Here is a 19,013-nt window from a genome sequence, read left to right on the forward strand (position 1 = left end):
TTTTTCAGAGGTTAATGGATTTCATGTTCAAGGGTATGGTGGGGGTTCAAGCCTATTTGGATGACATCCACGTTTTTAGTAAAAGCTCTAAAGAACAGTCAGTCTTGTTAAGGAGGGTTTTAGCTACTTTGAAGATCAACGGTATGACAGTTAGGGCTGACAAGTGTAAATTTGGAGTGAATGAGTTGGATTACCTTGGTCATACGATTTCGGATAAGGGCATTAGATTTTCAGTCATTAGAGCACTTAAGGAGGCTAAACCACCTTCTGGTAAGGATGCTTTACGCTCCTTTTTAGGGTTGGCGGAATACTATGCCAGATTTGTTAACAATTATGCCCAAATGGTTGAACCTCTTCGTTCCTTACTTAAAAAGGGTCAACAATTTATTTGGTCAGATGATTTGAATATAGTTTTTGAGAATATAAAAGAGTTAGTGATCTCTGCTAAAGCTTACCATGCCTTTCGTGAAGACTGTACTTCCATGATCACTGTGGACGCCAGCATGTATGGTCTTGGGGCTGTTCTGAGTCAGCATGTGAATGGACATGAGCAAACGGTGGCTTTTGCTTCAAGAGCGCTCAAATCTTTTGAGAAGAATTACAGCACAATAGAACGGGAGACCTTAGCCTGCGTTTGGGCCGTTTAAAAATTTAAAATGTATATTTGGGGTCACAAGTTTGATATTTTGACGGATCACATACCTCTTTCTTACATTTTTAGCAAGGTGTCTAATAGAAATTCAATGTCTGCTACATTAACTTGGCTAGTTTCAAAATTACAGGAGTTCAATTTTGACATAAAGCACATTCAGGGAAGTAAAAATGTTCGTGCAGACTGCTTATCTAGGATGCTGATGGAAAGGGATGATGAGGAGGATAAGGTGGAATGTGTGGCGGTATTGGATGCTGTTAAGAACTGTGGTTCACTCATTTCAGAGGATGATCGGAAAAAAGCTTGTTTGGAAGATATGATTCTTTATAAAGTTTTGACTTTTTGTAGTGGGCAGTGGCCAGAGATTAGAATTCTATCCGGCGATTTAAGGAATTTTGCTTTGGTGGCAGAGGAGCTTTAAGTAAAGGATGGTATTATTCTTAGAGGCGATAAGTTTGTGCCCCCGTCAAGTCTGAGGAAAATTATCATTAGAGCAGGTCATGATGGTCACTTAGGGGTAACTAAAACATGCATGAAGATTAAACAACACTATTGGTGGCCTGGTTTAGAAGCTCAGGTTAGAAGTCTTATAGACGATTGTGTGGAGTGTTTACTTTCGGATAAACACTGGGAGGTTGCAAAATTGTCTTTACATACTTCTGAATTCCCTGAAAAACCTTGGGTTAAGCTTGGTCTTGATTTTTCTGGCCCTTACCTTATTCTTCTGCAAGAACTTAGATATTTAATTTTGGCTGTGGATTGCCATTCTAGATGGATGAATTTTAAGTTTATTGACTCTCCCAATACGAATAATACGATTATTTTTTTGAAGGAGTTGATCTTGTTGGAGGGAGCACCTAGATGTTTGGTAACGGATAATGGGACACATTTTGTGTCTGATAAAATGTGTTCATTTCTGGGTTCTCTGGAAATTAAACAACTGAAAGTTGCTAAGTATTCACCTGCCTCAAACGGTTTAGTTGAGCGGGGGAGTCAAATTCTTAAGGAGGGTATTCAAACAGCCGTTGCTGCTGGTTTGGATGTTACATTTTTTCTAGAACAAAAAGTGTGGAATTATAATATATCCCCGCACTGTACTACAGGTGTTACTCCTTTCGAGTTACTGAGGGGTAGGAAAGTTAATTCTCTACTTCTACCTTCTTGGTTGGATAACAAAGGGGTTGTGGCTCTTCATCCGGTTGGTTTGTCTGAGTCTGTGAAACTCAAACAGGCACAGATGAAGAAATGTGCTATTGATAATTTGGATATTTCTGTAGGTGACTGGGTGTTGTATAAAAAACCTTTTATAGTTAAAAAAGGTGAGTCGCAATTTTTTGATCCCATTCAGGTGTGTAAAGTCAGTAAGGGGGCTGTATTTCTGAATGGAAAAGGTTGGTGGAACAAGAGACAAGTAGTCAAACTGAGAAAAGATCAAGCTGATTTAATCAGAGACAAAAAGAAGTGTAGCAGTCCTCGCGAGCCGGACTGGACATTTTGGTTGCAAGATCAAGCAGCTAATAAGTCGAGCAATTTGAGTCATATTTCAGCCGGTCATGTTACTGGTTCTCAGGTGGGGGTTGGTCTGCAAGACGGAACTGCTCGGGGTGGTCCAATGATTAGAATGCCAACTAAGTTTAAGGATTTTGTTACCTATTAGTGGTCGTCTGTTAGTTTTTCTGGAATATGTTATTTATTTTTAAATTTTCTTTTTTTTTTGTATTAAGGGGGGGAGGTGTTGTAGTGGATCTGTATTGGAATATAAAAGGGGTTTAACAATGCTTCGTAATGTTGGAATGTTGGTTATGTAATAGGTTCGGAGTGCGTGCATTCTTGAGGATTCGATCAGCTGTTGAGTGTCTGTTCGAGATCCTGGGGAATGCACTGCTCCGCGCTGTGGCAGAAGAAATCTGTATCTTTTAAATAAAGAAGAACATTTGCCACCTGCTTATTGAAGTCTTCTTACTACAGCTATGCATGTTAGCTTGCACATTGATAATAGGAGAAATGTCACTTAGCGACATTTTCTGGTATTTCTGTGTGTTAGGCCCACTTTGCATCTTTTTAGCCATGCAAAGCTGGGCGTTGAGGAAACGGGCGAAGAAGCATGAAAACACGTGATAGCGTGTCTTTGCTGATAGGGCGATAAAATTATTGCCCTTTTCGCCCGAAAACGGACGCTAAAATGGCGATAATTTTATGTCTAGGGCTTTTTGATTTGCCCCTAAGGCTCTCCATGATTTCCACTGTAAGTCTGAAGCTTTGTGTCTTAGACTCCAGAGGTAATTTCCTCAATCATTTTATATGTTCATTTTTTGTTTGACATTGTCCAATCACCTGTCTGTCTCTGGAATCCAGCTGACAGTAAGTAATGTGAGAAAACGGTAGGTGTCTGACAGGTTTTGAGAAAGGCATGGGAAGGTAGGTTCTACTTCGGGAGATGCCAGGTGTGGTTCCACTTGTATCAAACAATGATTTTGCAAACCTGGAATCTACATTATGTATGACCATGGTCTGGTCTTTCATACAGAGCTTGAATGAAACCACTGGATAGATTTGTTCTTTATTACAGTAGTGTATCAGTCCCAGCGTGGGGGAGCATATGTTTCAGATGGAGGTAGAGAATCCCTCTGTACTCATGAAAGTGTTGTACTCATACTTCAGTCCTAATGAGCTCTGTGGTGTGATTGGACATGTAGAAGGAGGTGAGAGCACAGCTTGGCAGTGCCAATCGAGGACTATGACCCCTATATTCTAAATTGGCAAACAACATTGATCAGTTACAGAAAGTCTCAGCAAAAGAGTTCTCCAAACTGCTTACAGGGCATGCAAAGTCTTCACATAATGGTAGTTGCCTCCTACATCAGTGGTGGGATCACAGCGTTGTTCATTAGGAAGAGAAATGGAATACAATTAGTTCAGAAATACTTGACTGTCTCTGGCTGTATAGAGTGCCCCCTGCTATGGCTCATATGATTGCTGAGTAGGAATGGTTCTGCATTTGCTGTACTGATACACTCAGTGGTGCATGCATATGATAGGGATAGTCAGTCCAGTTGGGTTGACGGACTGTCTCTTCTGGATCCCTTAGGTGACCAACAGAGTCTTTTCCCTGTCCCATGTGGGTAGGGCTGTCCTGCCAAGTTTCATCCCTAAATGCCTTGTGTCACCATTCATCATCACTTGTATGACTTCAACTTCTGCTTACTGGGTGTTTTTGTGCTGCCTTCGATTTTCTCAACAATAATTTCTTTCTTTTCAGTTTTCCAAAATAGCCTTATCTGGGTGCAGTTGCTGCCCCTCCCCCCCTTGCATGGATCAATCAAGTTTGTCGAACCATTAGATTTTATTCACCGCCTCCCAGGTCTATTCTTCTCCCCTGAACTAATTTCAGTGTTTTCTTCAGGTATGTGGAGATACATATGTGTATTCACAGGGTCACTGTGCCCCAGTGACCCTGCACCACATGGGGAGACTAACTGCCTATTCAGATCAGTCTGTTTAAGCGTACTTCTTTACGGGTTTCCCTGTGGACTGATTTACCCGTTACCTTAAACTGTGCAGGGATTTACCCTGACATTGTCCCTCGCTCAGTGCCAGGCAGCGAGAGATTGTGTGAGTAGCTTATTGCAATGCTGTCTCATTCTCATGTCTTCCACTTGGGACCCAGTACATGTGGCTGGGAGGGGGTCTCGGTTCAGTGGTTTTCCCTGATGACTGGAGAGGCAGATTGTCATTGTATTTGGTGTTGTTATGAAGAGAATTGTTTCTGTTTTTCCTAGGTATCGTCCTTGTCTACCTTACTGTTATACCTGCTGCTCAGCCAGTGTGACTGTGGTGGTGGAAAGTTGGTGTGTGAGGTGACTGTGGAATGTTGGTGAGTGAGCCAGTTGGACGATGGGCTGAGCAGCAGGAAGGCTCCTCCTGGTGGGACTCTAGAATGATAATATCTATCCTGAATAAATCAACCTGCCTAATATACATGGACTACAAGGTGTCTTAATTGCAACATATTTTGGTGACATTTTAAAGGAACTGAATCTATGCGTGCAAGTGGATGGAAACCAAACTACAAGTAACTACAGGCTGTAGAATCTACTGGAAGGTACATTTTTAAGGAACCTAAAAGAAGCACAGAGATGGACAGTATGCCCCCAGCCTCCCAGTGGCCTGCTCCAACGGACAGCCTACCAGCCAGGGCATACTTCACAGCACCCCTGGTGAGCTGCGCATTGCTGGTGCCTGGCTGTGTTGCTTTACTACACAAAGGATGGTAAATGTGCGTGGACTTCGCCTTGCCTCCTGACATCACTGCTGTTGGTGAGCTATGTGTGCTGTTCTCTTAATTAATGTTCCCAGTATCCTTTTATGACTGTTTCTGGCCTGCAGCATTTTAACACACCGTCAGGTGCAGTGCCTGTGTCAAACTTTGCCACTGTTGGCTGCTCAAACTCTTTTTCAGTTTGGTGGCAACGCTGAATCTGTTTCCCGAACCCTGATAGAAGCTGAGGAGCCTGGGAATGTCCATAAATTCCATCCCATGTCAAAAGATGGTTTCTGGACCTTTGTAATTTACTTCACATTGAAAGTACTCTGGTAAGCCTTAAAGCACTTAGAAGTGCAAGCGCGCGTACCGGTAAGGTGACTGCTGCAGCGCTTGATGTGGCATTTCAAAGTTTTCACGAGAGCGGCGCTGTTGGCAAGTTCGTAGCTGTGAGGGCAGTACTCGTGCTCGCAGCTCTCTGGGGTCACAAAAGCGTTGACTGTTTTCTGCTTTGCTGCACATCATCACGAGAAGTTGGGCAGCAGTACGTGACTGGAGCCACCTGTCTCTTCCGACTTAGACGTGTCGCCATTTTGTTCCTGTCAGCCAAAGCCGATGTTGTTTCCCAGGGTTGTTCCCTGTGTCCAAGCTTCTTCCAGGTAACTGTTGATATTGGGAGGGAGGGATATGGGGAGGAGCAGACCACAAACCAGCTTTTTGTGTGTAAAAGGCCGCTTTATTGAAACAGGTGCACATTAACAAATATAAAACCTTGGCCAACGCCTTACAAATCTAAACCTCACTAAATAAAACACTTACTTAACCCCAACTCCCCGCCCCTAAAATTTTCTTCACCCCGCCTCACCCATACATTACATCATTACAACATTACAAACAATACAAATCCCTACATAAACGTCTAAACCCATAATTCAAACAATCTGTTACACAAACTCCCCTGCCTGCCCCTTCACAACTTTTGATCCCCAACCTATGCAACCACCCCAACAAATTAACCTGCCCAACTTATCCTGTCCATGACCCAACTACACAAATGAACAACAAAAATTCTGCCAACCTTGCTAAAATACCACTAACCCCCGCACAGTACCTGTTCCAAGAGACAGTACAAAACAATCCCTGTCCACCTGTTCCAACAACGCTATCCGCAAAAAGAAGAAAATTAACCTAAAACACCTAAAAGAAAAATCTTCAAAGGGAGGGAGGGAGAGAGGGAACAATTAATCTAGCTAAAGCTCCCAGCCATCAGGTCACCAAACCTAAAATGGTGGCTGGGAGTCAGAGCCCAAAGCATTTATGCTTGGGCTCCTTTTGGGCTTCATAAAACAAGCCCAAAATCAAAATGCCTGCCTTGTTGTCTGACAACCCCCTCCCCCCGCCCCTCCCAAACTGCCCAGGGGGGGGGGACCTCTCTGCGGTCGGCTACCCCCCCAAGCCCTCCTTCTGTACAGCGCCTCCTTATTATCTGGTGAGCCGTACGGAATTCCAGTTCTTTCTGTATTACCAGTAATAACTTCCTGCACTGACTGTACGTGCATGTTACTCAGCGTTAGCAACATTAACTTTCCTGGATGCGCTGCCTCTCTGAATTATTTACAATACAATAACTTGGAGTGTTCCTTTTGGCATGGAAAATCTAGGTTCCTGGTGTCTAAGGATTTTCGGCATGGGGGATATGAATACTTTTAAGAAAAACGCATGAAAAACGAATCTGAGCTCAAAGAGTAGCAAAGTATGCACTTGTTTGGGGGTTTGTGGGCAGTTCAAATCTTCACTGTGGTGACATGCTGGTTTTTTTACATTCAATTTATGTGTTGTTCTCCATTTTCTTTTTAGATGGAGTCTTAGCGAGATGAGGAAAGATACATTTAAGATTCTTTTTCTACTTCAGCAGATTTTGGAGATAGGGACTGTCTGTTCTATTTGATCTCTGTGGGGTGGTACTTACTTAATTTTATTGCTCCAGAGGGTGTAATGTTTGTGTGCAAAACACTTTCTTCACTGGCACATCAGTGTTTGCATTGGGAGAGTGCCATCTTGTACATTTCAGAGAGGTAATCTCTACCTTTATATGTCTTGGTGTTGTGCAGCTTATGTTTGTCGTATCCCGGGAGGTTTGTTTTGTACTGTGTGTTTAGTTACAGTCGTGGGATGGTGCAGTGCAAACGTTTCTTGCTTATTTGTGTTTGCTGCAGTTGTTAATGGTAGGTTTATTTTGGTTGTTCCATCTTACCTATGGGGTAAGAGTGAAGGGCAGGGTTTAGCCGTATTACATGTGTGAAGTATTGTTTTTCCACCCTACCTACGGGTTAAGGGTGTAGGGCAGGCAGTGTAGATGCTGATTGACTGGTGTTTGGGGTGTGTTTTTTCCCAACCTGCCTATTGGGTAAGGGTGAAGGGCAGAGTGGTAGGTGTATTTTTGGAGTTTTTGCCACCATTCATATGGGGAAAATGTAGAGGGCAGAGTGGAAGCCGAATTTGTGAACTGTGAGTTAAGTCATTTTACTTGTATGGTGTGATGTGTTGTTCCACACTTACCGCCCTCCCTACGGGTTTGGGTGAAGGGCAGTTAGATGCTACGTGGTTGGTATGGAGGGGTGTTCCACACTTACCCCACTTACTACAGGTAAGGGTGGAGGGCTGTATTGATGCTTTTTGGTTGGTGTGGAGTGGTGTTTCACACTTACTTAGTTTATTGCTGCTGTTGTTTGGATGGTCCCCTACTGCGCCTCTTGGTCACTACCCCACGTACTACTTTCACATTGGCCTGGCCAGCCAGCATATTTCTGGTATAAGAGTTTGGTTTGTGGTTCTGTGGTGTGGTAGTGTGCGTGTTTCGTGTGGTTAGAAATGGAAATGGTGTATATGAGTATATTCTTTACCTTTCATTGTGCTTTCTATGCTTGATTCATTTTAATATGTGTTGTGCATTAAATGTTTCTATGCATCTGCATTAGTCCTTTGCTTCATTGTTTATCTATGCAATTGTTCTAATGCCATTCTTTTACATGCAATGGTTTAAATGTCATTATTTTACTTGCATTAGTTTTTGTCATCCTTTCTAGAGTTCCAATGTTATTTCTGTAAAGAAAGGGGATGTGTTATACCTGCTGCTCAGACAGTGTGACTGTGGTGGTGGAATGTTGGTGTGTGAGGTGGCTGTGGAATGTTGGAAGGGTGAGGGTGTCAGTCGGAGGATGGCCTGAACAGCAGGAAGGCTGCTCCTGGTGGGGCTCTACATGATAACATCTACCCTGAATAAATCAACTTGCTTAATATACATGGACTACGAGGCATCTTTATTACAACACTTACCTTCAGGAATTTCAACTAAGGCCCCAGGAGTCTCCACCAACAGCTGAGCAAAAGACAGGGTGGCCATCTTGCTGCATGGCCAATTCCATCTTCCAAGAGGTCTGTTTAGTTTTTCTTTTAGCACTCTATGGGAGGGCCTGTCTTTTCTGTTCTCTACCCCTGTGCTGCTCATACTCACTCCCCTTCCCCATGCTTGTAGTTGCTTTCCCTGCCCCTTTTCATCCCTGTTAGTTTTTATTTGTATTATTTTTAAATACAGATCCTCAGTTGGACCAATTTTGTTCTCTCCATTTTGTGGTAGTTCCTTTCCTGACCTCCATCGCCATATTTTCTTTTTAAAACTTTGTTGTAATTTTTTTTTGTTTTGGAGGGACGGGGAACTAAAATTTACCAATGTTCCACACCTTTCATAAAGAGTGCTTTCTCACATATGTTATTCATCCACCATCTTGGATGGGTACATTTAAAAAATGTCAGAAGGGTCATGAAGTGTTCATGTTTGTGCTCATGTGTCATGACACATGCCTTCACATGAGTGCAAATAAGCATACTCAAGGTCAATAGCTATTGAAAATACATCAAGACCTATTAGCATTTTCTAGTCTTACTTTACATTGTAAGCTGAAGTGGTCTACGGGAGAAAGAGTATTTTTATGAGAAAGGATTTGCGAGCAAGAAGAGGGTCCTTGTACTCCTCTACTTTGCTGTGTCACTACCTTTCCAATGTCTCTCTTGCTCATGGATATGTTGGAAAAGTCACTTGCAGAGACTCAGAAGTAAAGCGCCTGGAAGCAAAGACAGCAATGGTGCAAAATGGAGATAGGGAGTAGGTAGGAAGAAGGTGGGACAGGGTGGTGTCCACTTTCCTTTGTTGAGCCTGTTGCTGCAGTTATAGCATGAGATAGGACAGGCATAGGGCACAAGAGGGAACAAGGCAGGATTGGTGTGTCAGGATGCATTATACATACATAGATGATGAGTAGGCTAAAGTCCAGATAATTACACATACTTGTGTAGGACGCTGAGTCAATATGTAAGAGGGCATACATTAGGCTCAGTGTCTTAGGGAAAAGAGGCGTGCTGCATGTGTGGGTGGGTGAGAGGAGGGTGAAGGTTTAGGGGAAATCCTTAGTATGTCAGAGTAATAAGTAGAGCTACATGACAAAAAACCCAAACTGGGGCAGAGTCACTGAAAATAATTGAAGAGTGTCTCTGGCTTGAACTGGGTACACAAATTTACAATTTGGCTTTGCTCATGGTTGGGTAGAGAGCCTTAGAGGCACTCAGGTTGAGCTTATTCCATGTTTGAGCCCTCAGTACCAATCATTTGCTTAAAAAAAATAAAAGCATAATGCCGACCATAAAGAAACAATACAATAGCTTAATTATTGTGAGGGTTACTTGTACAATATGAACTATCACCACACTAGTTTCTAAGAGTAAGCATTGTCTGTTTGACCCACCTATCCCCTGAAAGTCAGAGATTAAAAATTAGGTTCTGACATCTCAGTGAGCTCGCAGTAGAATCTGCTTTGTGCATTTCCAAGAACAGAGTCAATACTTGTAACAATCATTTCCTACCAGCCCTTGAGTTGTGCAAGCCCCAGTGAACTGACCTTTTTTATCCTGTGATGTGTGAAGATGGTTTAAGGTGCTGATGAGTGTTGTGTGGGTGCCTCACTCAAAATGTCTCTCCCTCTTGCGTTCATCAATGTAGTTTGCCAAACTAAAATGGCTATCATCGTTGTGCATGTCACAGCTAAAAGGGGAGCCTAGCTGCTCCCACTCCATTGATGCAAATTTCCTTTTTGTCCAATTAGCAAATGATAATATTTGTTTGCCAGAATAGCATGCAATTAGAGATGGCAACATGGGAATGGATTTTAACTGACCTGTAGGAGTGATTAACCCGCAAAGTTACTCTCTCCCCCTTGCTATCAGCAGCTGAACTCTCTTCCCCTTCTTAACTTGGGCATGATCGTCCATCATACATTGATGGATGGTCATTTGAGGAGCCCAACTGATTCCACCCACTACAGTGATCTTTCTGTGTGTCCAGAAAGCTCCTGGAGTCTTTTTAAAAAAAAATATCAGAGCGGCTAATTCCCCAAGATGAGTAGAGAGCTCAGGTGATGACAGCAGATTCAAGGACACCTTGCCCAACATGATGCTCACTTCTGAGTTCATCAAGGTAGTTTGCCCAAGGTAAGAAAGACACTTGTTTCTCTCTACCCCTGTTGTCAGGCTTGTGGCTCAGTAAGACAGAGTCCAGCTACCCCCACCCGCAATCTTCCTATTCAAAGGGATTATTAAGGGTCATTGTATTATATGTTTTTTATGGACTTGGCACCTTATCACTTCGGATCGTCATGTGACAATTGACAGGTATTTGGAAGAGTGTGATTGCAGATGAATGTTGAGACCTCAATTTCTGAAATGATCAGGTAACTGCTGCAGAAGTGATTAACATCTACTATGAAAGTATTTTGCTAATACTGAAGTAAAGCAAAAGGGACCAGATTGGAAAAACCTTCTAGCAAAGTCTAGTTATTGTCGTCGGGTCCGATTCACAGAATTAACATAAGACAAAATCCTAAACTTACTACTTTTGGTATTCACGGAATGTACTTGCTACTTTTGGTATTCACAGAATGGATTTACGACTACTAACTTTATGTCCGCACTCAGGCCGGAGATTCCAGCCCGGAGGCGGAGCTTGCTGCCCGAAAGGCGGAGCTTCTGGCTTGGAGGCGAAGCTTCTGTCCTGGAGGCGGAGCTTCCGGCTTGGAGGCAGAGTTTTCGGCTTGGAGGTGGAGCTTCCAGCCCGGAGGTGGAGATTTCGGCCATGGCTAAATCTCCACCACCGGCCAGAATCCCCACCTCTGGGCCGGAAGCTCTGCCTCCAAGCCGGAAGCTCCACCTCCGGGCCGGAAGCTCCAGCCCGAGTGCGGACATAAAGTTAGTAGTCGTAAATCCATTCTGTGAATACCAAAAGTAGTAAGTGCATTCTGTGAATACCAAAAGTAGTAAGTGCATTCTGTGAATACCAAAAGTAGTAAGTTTAGGATTTTGTCTTAAGTTAATTCTGTGAATTGGACCCATGATGTCTACTTTATGTGGTCAGTGGTGTTTGATAAAGTAGAGCGACAACAAGAGAATGATGCCACAACTTACCAGACTCCACCCACTCCAAGGAATGCGAAGAAATACTGTCTGATCCACCCTCTGTCTAGAGGCTCCAGACAGTTCCAGGTAACAAACAAAGGATCACCGACAGGCCCTTATGGGAAAGGGGGAATTGGGTTGAAAGAAACATTGATAAGGAGCAGTCTTTAGGGTCCACAGAAATGTGTTTGTCCAACATCAATCAGTTTCCAGATGCTGTTTAGTATCACACAAATGAATGTCACAATCTATTCATGCAAGTCTTTGCTCTTCAAATCTTCAAAGAGTAATAAATATCATTTTTTATTTATTTTTAATTTTTATTTAATGCGATTTTATATAGCACGAACTTTACCCGAAGGTGTCAGAGCGCTTTACATAAGAACCAGTTGCAAAACATAAGGACTAAGGATTACATGCGTTACATAAAAGATACAAACAGAAAAAAATGCAAATGTACAACATGTAAAGTCACACAAAGAAGAAGAGACTGGTGATTAGAGTTATCTCTATATACATAGGGAAGGGCTATGGATGGCTATACTCTAAGAGTCACATAGGAATGGTAGAGAGTACAAAGGTCTACTGCATATACTAGTGATTAGAGTTATCTCTATATACATAGGGAAGGACTATGGATGGATATATTCTAAGAGGCACATAGGAATGGTGGAGAGTACTAAGATCTACTGCATATACTAGTGATTAGAGTTATCGCTATATATATAGGGAAGGGATATGAATGGATATACTCTAAGAGTCACATAGGAATGGTAGAGAGTACAAAGGTCTACTGCATATACTAGTGATTAGAGTTATCTCTATATACATAGAGAAGGGATACAAATGGATATACTCTAAGAGTCACTTAGGAATGGTAGAGAGCACAAAGGTCTACTGCATATACTAGTGATTAGAGTTATCTCTATATACATAGGGAAGGGATACAGATAGATATACTCTAAGAGTCACATAGGAATGGTAGAGAGTACAAAAGTCTACTGCATATACTAGTGATTAGAGTTATCTCTATATACATAGAGAGTGGGTTACAAATGGATATACTCTAAGAGTCACATAGGAATGGTAGAGAGTACACAGGTCTACTGCACATACTAGTGATTAGAGTTATCTCTATATACATAGGGAAGGGATACGAATGGATATACTCTAAGAGTTACATAGGAATGGTAGAGAGTACAAAGTTCTACTGCACATAGGGAAGGGACATGAATGGATATACTCTAAGAGTCACATAGGAATGGTAGAGAATACAAAGGTCTACTGCATATACTAGTGATTAGAGTTATCTCTATATACAGAAAAGCAGAGTTCCATTAAGTGGGGTCGGAGGGGGGATGCAGTCACAGCACCAAGGGAGGGACGGAGAAGGGCAGGAAAGTGACACAAACAAGAGAGGGAAGCAGATAGTAATGAGCAAGACAGCGAGGAGTGTGTCAGAGGCAACAGGAGAGACAATAGAAAGGTCGCTAGGACTGCTGCCCCATGCCTGGTATCTTTTGTTCAGTGAATGTCTTACCCCCAGATTCATCAAAGTCCCTTTTTGCGAGTCCTTAATAGCGATTTTTAAGGAATCGCTATTAAAGACTCGCAAAACGGGATGCATGTAGAAATCGCAATATTTTTTTCCATTTCTACTGCTTCCTTATTTGCGATTCGGTAATTGCTAATCGCAAATAAGGAATGGCTTTCCCATTCATTCCTATGGGCCTAAAGGCCCATAGGAATGAATGGGGAGTCATTCCTTATTTGCGATTTGCGATCAGCGAATCGCAAATAAGGAAGCGATTTCAAGGGTGCCAGGGTGTCCAAAGGACACCCTGTAGCACCCCATAAATGGTAAGGTACACTGGTGTTGCGCACACACATGTCCAAAGGACATGTGTCTGTGTAACATACAACTTAGAAAAATGCACGGCAGTGCATTTTTCTAAGTTTTCGCTATTTACCACGTAGTTAGACTTCGCGGTAAATAGCGGCCCCAGATTGCGAATTCGCAATTTTAAAATGGTTCATGAATTGCATTTAAGGAATCTCAAACTGAGATTCCTTAAATGCAATTATTCACAATTTAGCGATTTCTAAAATTGCGATTTTTGCATTTGGGATGATGAATCCAAATGCAAAAATAGCGCTCGCAAAGGGCCAGATTCTCAGAATCTGGCCCTTTGCGAGCCGTTTTCGGCTTGATGAATCTGGCTGTTAGTCCTTATATTAAGGTTCTCTTAAGTATAAAAAAATAAATACCTAAAACGGATTAAACAATTATCTGTTTGCTAAATGAAGTAGTAAACAAAAGTATATGTAGAGATTGTTTAGTTGTTACCCCACAACTAATAAAGGGGAATCTAAAAAATAAAGTTCAAGAGATATTTCACCCAATCTGTTAAAATCATTTAAAGTTTTAAAAATCAAGGGTCTTAGATTCTACATCACCAAATCAAAATATTAACTGGAAGAATGTCTTCTGAGAGAAAAAGAAATCAATTTCTCAAAAAAGTCAACAGGAAGGTTCAAGCTTTGTCAGGGAGAGGCAATTGGGAAGAACTGTTCTCAGGAAATGACGATGCCTAAATAAGAGTTCCAAGATTACGGGCAACCACAAATGTTTCACCCAAGAATCTTGTTCTTGAAATTAGCAATGTAGGTAAGCTTTTAGATCCTGATTAACTATTTCTATTTCACCATCAGTCTGTGGATGGTATGCTGAAGAAAGATTTAATTCAAGACTTGCTGGCTTATTTAAGGTTTGGCAGGCTGTCCACCAGCTGCCATATTGATAATATTCTGTCATGCTTGACAGAGTCCTCTGTGCCTTCTTTTGAAGGCACTGTAGCTTTGCTGAGAAGCCACAATCTTTCATGTGACCACTCAGCAAATTTTCTGTTTTTTCTCAAAAATTGGAAGCTTGTTTTTGAAATTCAAAAACGAATAGCCCTGGCATTTTTCTCCCAGTGTTTGGAAGTCATTTGTATTGTTTCCTGGTTAAGGCTGACAGACATTTCCTGGTGTCCTGACCAGGAATAATTGATATCAGAATGTCTGCCCTAAACAGGGCAAACAATTTGACTTGTACTGACTGACGGCTCAATATCCATTCGACTGTAGGAAAATTGTTGTGCCACTGCCCCAATACATATTATAGCGAGTTGACACGCAGTTTGATGAACGGGATACATTGCGATGTTTGTGTCAGAATACTCCATCAAACATTATCTTGTGAGAGAGCACGTCTCTTGAGAGTTATATAGTTTTCGCCCACCTTCCTTGCTTGTAGGAGGAGTAGTGTTCTGCTAATGTCAAAATAGAAAAGGTGTCACCCTCTCTCTGTGCGGCTCCTGAATAAAGGCTAACAGTGTAAAATGGGTCAGTACAACAAAGCAATCTCCAAACATTCCCACATTCAACTGGTTCTAGCCATTTGATCATTCACTTGGCCCTAGCATTTTGTTTGTCTCTCCTGTTCATGACTAAAGTGGAGATAACTGTTGCAAATGACAGGGGTTCAAAAGTAGTTAATGAGTTGCTGAAAAGAGTTTGCTGACCATAATTCTTATATATGTGGTGGCTAGGCTACGTCAGTTCTTAAAGTGGTGATCTTTTTGTAGAATGTAGAAATCATCAAGTACCATGTTCGAAGAAATGAAAGGTAAAGAAACAAGTCTCTTTTACTGAAGACCGATGAAGAGAGTTTGTGTGGGTGTGGGTGAAACTGTTGCAGAGTGTCTACACATATCTAATTTCATTTAAATACCACTTACTACCCTGACAAGGTGCTGATGCACTTTATGCTAGAACCGAAGGTTAGAGGCTAGATCAATTTGTTGTGTAAACTAAGACTCTGGCTTATCTCTAAATTTCTTAGTTCAATGCACTAATTTCGGAATGTGAAAGTGCAGGTTATTTTCGCCCCACACAATCCCATAGTTGAGGTGGTGTCTGTGCTGTTTGGGTTACTTACAGTCTCTAAGAAAGGGTTCGGGATACAGTGATAATTCAAACCCAGTTTAGTTCTATATATTATTACACACAAGCACTGCACTAAGAGAAAGACACTTTATGCTTAAAAGTGTTTTATTTCGACAGTCTCATCCTGTGGATTAGTGAATGTAAAATAATCACACAGACTCTGAAAACAGCACTAACACATGTTGCTAACAACAAAAATAATATGAACATTTGTACCATAGCAGAAATATCACCTAAAGCCTACTTCCGTGGGCTATACTATGAGAGCATGAAGTGCCAGATGTAGGTAGCCAAATACTGGTCGGTAACGGCCGAAAATACTGAATTTCGGCCGTTACCGACCGGTATTTGGTTTTGAGATGTAGGGGCTCAAAAAAGACCGATTCGGTAAATACGAGGCGGTAATTTACCGAATTGGAATTTACCGAATCGGAAATTACTGAATCGGAATTTACCGATTCGGAATTTACCGAATTGGAAATTACCGAATTCTTATTTACCGATTCTGTAAATAGGAAATGGTAAAAAATGAGTTTTGAGATGTAGGAAACTTCTCAAATACAGAATTTCATGAAATTCGGTATTTACGAGTCGGTATTTACCATGGATTGAAAGCAGGTGGTAACCAGGTGCAGGCTATAAAAAAGGTCCCAAAATGCAACAGTGTGACCAGAATGGCGGCATTCTACGTGATTGCAAGGCGGCTATGGCTACAGGCAGCAGGAGAGAGGGTCTGGAGAAGGGAGGAGCAAGTGTACAGACAGATGATAACGCTCTTTCAACTCACTGAGCCAGAGATACTGCAAAGGTACAGGCTACACCCCCAAACCATCCTGGACTTGATCAGGGACCTCCACCCACTTTTAGAGCACCCAACCCCAAGGGCGCATGCCATCCCACCCCATGTGCAGGTGCTCTGTAGCCTACACCTGCTTGCATCTGGGAGTTACCAGGGGGCGATTGCTGTTGTAGGTGGTGTGTCACAGAGCTGCATGTCCCGTTTTTTCAGGAAGTTCCTAGAGGCTATGATACAGAGGATGTATCATTACATCTGCTTCCCTAACACACACACAGAACTGCTGAAGACCAAGACTGACTTTTATCAAATTGCACAGTTCCCACACGTCATCGGCTGTATTAATGGCACCCACATCCCTGTATGCCCACCTGATGCCACAGAGTACATATACAGAAAAAGGAAGTCAACCCACTCTATCAATGTACAGGTAATCTGTGATGCCAACAACATAATCACAGACATTGTGGCCAAGTTCCCAGGAAGTACCCACGACTCCTACATTTTTCAGAACAGTGGCATCTACACACGCCTGACAGAAGGGGAATTCGGGGAAGGATACCTGCTAGGTAAAACACTGTGACACACCCTGATAGATATTGCAGATGTATGTGTATATGTGCATGTGAGTGATGGCTTTCTCATTTACAAATAAGGGGTAGTGCATATGCCGTCTTCACATTCATCCTGACACCCTACCTCAACCCTTCAACCCCCAGCCAGAGACGATACAACGTGGCACACAAATCCACTAGGAATGTTGTGGAGCGCACCTTTGGGCTGTTAAAAAGCAGGTTCCGCTGCCTCCACAAAAGTGGAGGGGCACGGCAGCACTCACCAATCATCTGCTGTAAGATAATTGCAACTTGTGCAATGTTGTACAACCTTGCTACAAAGAAGGGCACAGAGGTGGAATTAAGCGACTATGAGGACCACGATGATGAACATGCACTGCCTGAACCAAACACAGCAGGAGTTGCAACACCAACAGATGGCAGACAGAGATGGGCAGAGATCACAAGGAACTTTTTTTGAGTAAGTAAAGAGACACAGACAGGTGGAGTATGCACCGAACGTAGTTTAATATTTGGCACTACACAGGTACTCTAAAGCACAAATGTGCAACACAAATGTCATCCATTTAATAATGGTAGTCCTGGCTCACTTCCCCATTTAAGGTCATGGAGTGTGGGCTGTACAAGTCATTTCCGGCCATGCCTACCAGTGCCAGATGAAAGTGGCTGGCTGTCTTCACTGGGTGTTTGGGCTGTTGGCTCACCATGGCGTCTGCTGCTCCTCCGTGTCTCAACAATAAGGGGGCTTGTCATGCTGCTCCTACTGGTGCTTTCCTCACTTTCTGGTATATCCAGAGCAGCAGTTTGTGCTGTCTGTGCATTAATCAGCACCTCTACAGCACTGGTCACCCTTCCAAGGCCCCTAGACACCTCATTGCTGCTGTGTGTTAGTCCCTCTTGCATGTTGATGCATCGTCTGCATAGAAGGGAAGTGGCTGTGGCCAAGCGGTTCATTGCCTTAGTTTGTTGCTGCACAAGCTGTCTGTCCTTGCGCCTTGCTAACCTGTCCTGGTCCAGTTTAGTGCACAGAAGCTGCACCGATTGTGTCATGCCCCGCACACCTGAGGCCATCTCCCGCATCCCTGCAGCCATCTCCCTCATACCTGATCCCATTTCTTTGTTCTCCTCAACCAGTGCACTGATGCCCTTCCCTATGTTTTCCATATTTGTATTCAGGTGCCTCATCTGGCGTTGCACAGACTGGATGGCCTTCCCCTGCATTCTTTGGATCTTTGCCATGCTACCCTCCAGCCCACGGAAGACACTTGGACCCTCCACATGTTGTACAGCACTGCTTTCTCTGGGCCTGCGGCGTCTGGTACCTGTACGGGCATCCTCTGCACTGGACTGCTGTGTGGCATTGCTTCCTTCCCCAGCCAAGGTTTGAGTGTCATCCCCCTCCATTTCACCTGCTGAAGTTTCCATTTCAACCAGTAGAGCTACTGCATGCCTCCTGCTCTTTTGAGGTGCAGGTGTTGTTAGGGGCAGTGACGCAGGCAGTTCAGTTGAGGACAGTAGCAGAGGGGATCCTGAACGTTCTGGGGATGCCTGCAAATGTGGAAACATGTCAAGGTCTTGGGATGGTGGTAGTGGTGTTGATGCACCAGTGTCCTCTTTGACATGCTCCGCACTTGTGCCTGCCTCCTGGCTGTCATCCCTCTGTGGTGCAGCGCCTTCCTTCTCCCTGGTACGCCTAAGAGATCTCTCGCCTGTGGACATAAAAGCGTACATTAGCTCTGTGCTCCTGCTTCATTGCTTCTACAATTAAATTAATCACACTGAAACACTGTACATATTGCCTCAGCTTGATTATGACTGATATGTTTTGCCTAACTTGTTGCTTGCTGTGCTGTATGACATGGTAGCTCTTTCAATTACTACATGTCCATAATGCATTGCTCCTGTATAGTGCTACCTCTACTGGAGTGGGGTAAACTTTGCCACATAGGGAAAAGGGAAGGACATGGGGTGGGGGTGATTGCTGTGCATGCATCTTACCTTTTCTGGTGGCAGCTCTGGCTGAACTGTCTGCATCTCCCAGTCCACAGATGCTCTCTGGTTCAATGGTGGACCCCACCAGCCCCTCCAGCTCAGTCAGGGTAGGAGCACGCTTCTCCCCTCCTCTAGTTTTGTTTGCCTCTTTGTGGAGCTCTGCAATTTTCTTTTTAGTCATGCTCCTGAGGTCATACCACCTCTTTTTCAGGTCATCTATGTCCCTTGGAGTCACTCCTACAGCAT

Source organism: Lissotriton helveticus, chromosome 3_1 (genome assembly GCF_964261635.1).
Source record: "Lissotriton helveticus chromosome 3_1, aLisHel1.1, whole genome shotgun sequence".
In the NCBI taxonomy this organism is placed as follows: domain Eukaryota; kingdom Metazoa; phylum Chordata; class Amphibia; order Caudata; family Salamandridae; genus Lissotriton; species Lissotriton helveticus.